We start from the raw sequence: 3,214 nt of genomic DNA, 5'->3' as shown, positions 1-3,214 counted from the left end.
GAGATTGTGAGATGATTTGTATGGAATTTCAGTGGAAGTTGCCTTTTGAGAGGCTGTTTTCGATGATGATTTGGATGAGGGTTTTGCAGATGGCTTCGATTTTGTCATTTTTGAAACGAATGATCGAAGAAGTTTGTGAGAAATGAGAAGAAAAACTGCTTTGAGAAGAGAATTTTTAAGAATTCAATTCGACAGTAAAACCATGTTTTGATGGTGAGTGGGGGATTTTATGGGGAAGAGAATTGAATGCTGACGTGGCAGCCGTTACAAAAGGTCTGACTGCTATGTACTGCCCACGTGACAACCCCTGGTGAAAAATGAAGGACAGTACTTTGATGAAAGCAACTGATGAAGGCAGTGGTAAGGGAGCAGTGGATGATTTTCACTATCAGTGGATAGCATATCAGTGGATAAGACACTGTTTTTGAACAACAGAGGTTATCAAGAAATGAGAAAACAGAGGTTGCCTTTCAGCAGTGGGCAAGCTTTTTGAAGTAGAGCAGACTTTTGAACAATCAGTGGTTATGGCAGACTTTTAAGGATTTTAATGAAATTTTCATTTTTAGCTATTTTTAAGGATGGATTTTTGATTTTCTGAAAACATTTTGTTGCTTTTATTCATAGAAAAACAAGATGTTGCTTGTTATTCCATGTTTAGCATCCCAATCCAAGAGACCAGACTTTCAAAAGTGGCTGTATCAAGTGCTTTTGTGAGCACATCTGCCAGCTGGTCTTTAGTTGGGACATGATGCAGAGAAATCAAACCCTTTCCATAGCAATCCCTCACAAAGTGATGTCTGATGTCGATGTGCTTTGTGGTAGAGTTGGAAACTGGATTTTTGATGATATTTTCTGCTGCCTGGCTGTCCAACATGAATGGTGTCTTTAAGGCAGTGATACCAAAATCCAGTAACTGATTTTGAAGCCCAGGAGTTGGGCTGTACAGCTTGCAGCAGCAATGTATTCAGCCTCAGCAGTGGATGTTGAAACTGCTGCTTGCTTTTTGCTTTGCCAAGAAACTAAGCAATCACCTAGAAATTGGCACGCTCCTGAAGTGGACTTCCTTGTGGTGTGACATCCAGCAAAGTCACTGTCTGAAAAACCTGAAAGCTTGATATTCCCATTAGTTGGATATCAGATACCAAGTGTGGGAGCACCTTTTATGTATCTGAGAATCCTTTTTACAGCAATGAGATTTGATTTTCTGGGAGCTGATTGACTTCTTGCACAAACACATGTTGCAAACATGATGTCTGGTCTTAATGCAGTTAGGTATAATAAAGACCCAATCATGCTTCTATAAAGTGTTTGGTCAATCAGCTCATCCTTTTCATCAGACATGACCAGCTTATTTGTTGCCATGGGTGTGCTGCATGGTTTACAATCATTCATATCAAATTTGGTTAAAAGTTCTTTAGTATCTTCAAGCCTTTCTCGTCCACCTTGTTGTTGAGAAAAATTTTGTGACTCATTCCTCGGTTGTTGAAAGTTTGTTCGTTGATTTAGGTTTTGTTGGTTACTACTATTGCCGGGTTCTCTCCAACCAATGTTAGGGTGGTTACGTCATCCTTGGTTGTAGGTGCCCGTTGGGGGACTCGACGGCCTAGGTCTATTATCAATGTAGTTTACCGACTCTGTTTGATCATTTGTTTCTTACATACAACTCCAATTTTCATGTGGCCCACCACACCCTTCACAAGCCATAACCGAGACTGTTTTTGTCATTTCTAGCTTTTTAATTTTTGAAGAAAGGGCCTGGATTTGGGCTTGTAAAGAAGTGCTTTCATCAACCTTATGGGCGCCCGGGGCACTAGATTTATTGCCTCGGGGAGTGTGCCATTGAAAATTGGTTTGAGCAATTTCCTCAATTTGATTATATATTTCTTACGGGCGGCGATTACCTAAAAGTCCCCCGGAGCTAGAGTCAAGTGTTTGTCTAGTATGTGGCAACAATCCATTATAGAAAGTGGATACTTGTTGCCACACCGCAAGACCGTGAAGAGGACACTTTCGTAATAGCTCCTTGAATCTTTCCCAAGTTTCATATAAGGATTCCCCATCGTCTTGCGAGTATGTATTAATTTCAGTCATTAATTTAGCCGTTTTAGCGGGAGGGAAATAATTATATAGAAATTTTTGGGCTAGTTCATCCTAGGTGTTTATCAAACCAACTGGGAGGGTGTTAAGCCAAGCTTTTGCTCGGTCTTTTAGTGAAAATGGAAACATTCGAAGGCGAATGGCGTCATTTGATGCTCCATTGATCCGAAAGGTATCACATATTTCTAAGAAATTAGTGATATGCAGATGGGGATCCTCGTCCACAAGCCCATGAAAGGTTGTAGAGTTTTGAAGCATCTGTATCAAATGTGGCCGAAGTTCGAAGTTGTTGGCTTCGACATTTGGTGTATTGATAACGGCGCCAAGGTTACCTACAGTGGGTCGTAGGTAATCCATGAGGGTACGCTGGTCCGCCATTGGAAGTGAGTCCCCCGAAACCTTCTCTTGGTTTTTAGCTTTTAGTCTTTTTCTAAGAAAGCGTTCGGGTTCTTCTAGAGGTTCTTTTATGTCTTTATTAGAACTGGAGCTCATACACTACGTAGAGGTGGCGTCTGGTTCCAAGTCCTGCCACAAAAAAAAAAAGAATGTTGGTCAGAAAGTTCACCACGGCCCCGTGCTCAGTGAACACGACCCGTGGTCGGAGTTACAGTGATTGTTTTCCGGATCCCTGTTACTGGAAAGTTGGACACGGCCCCGTGTTGCACCGACACAGCCCCGTGCTCAGCCTTCTGTAACTCAGAAAATAAAAACTGCCAGTACCAATGCTGGGCACGGCCCGTGTCCGACCAGGCACGGCCCGTGCTGAGCTCTGCAGAAGCTGAAAAATTTAAGAAAATCTAAAAATTAAAAAGAAAATAAAAAAAATGATTAGGCCGTTGATTCCTAACTTTCTTAAAATCCTTGTGTCCCCAGCAGCGGCGCCAAAAACTTGATGTGCGTGAAGTGTGTTATATTTTAGGTATGTATTTTAAGCGCTTTTGCACTTTTTAGCCAAGTTTAAAAATTTATAAAATAAGATATTTACTAACACTAAACACACATATGGGCAAGTGCACCCATCGTGGACATAGTATAGTGTTGGTAAGATACCGAGGTCGTCCAAGGACACAAGAGCTTTTAGTACCGGTTTATCACTTGGATCCGACTCGTGTGTTAG

General features: G+C 41.5%; 1 non-coding gene across 1 annotated transcript; it reads left to right on the top strand.

The window, feature by feature from the left end:
• The first annotated feature begins 1,990 nt into the window (after positions 1–1,990).
• On the top strand, positions 1,991–2,097 carry LOC118490029. The gene has a single exon (XR_004888038.1). It is a non-coding gene; the product is annotated as a small nucleolar RNA R71 (small nucleolar RNA).
• Positions 2,098–3,214: the final 1,117 nt, after the last annotated feature.

This window comes from Helianthus annuus, chromosome 2 (genome assembly GCF_002127325.2).
Source record: "Helianthus annuus cultivar XRQ/B chromosome 2, HanXRQr2.0-SUNRISE, whole genome shotgun sequence".
In the NCBI taxonomy this organism is placed as follows: Eukaryota; Viridiplantae; Streptophyta; class Magnoliopsida; order Asterales; family Asteraceae; genus Helianthus; species Helianthus annuus.
Note: the sequence above shows the minus strand (reverse complement) of the source record. Positions and strands in the feature narration are given on the sequence as shown.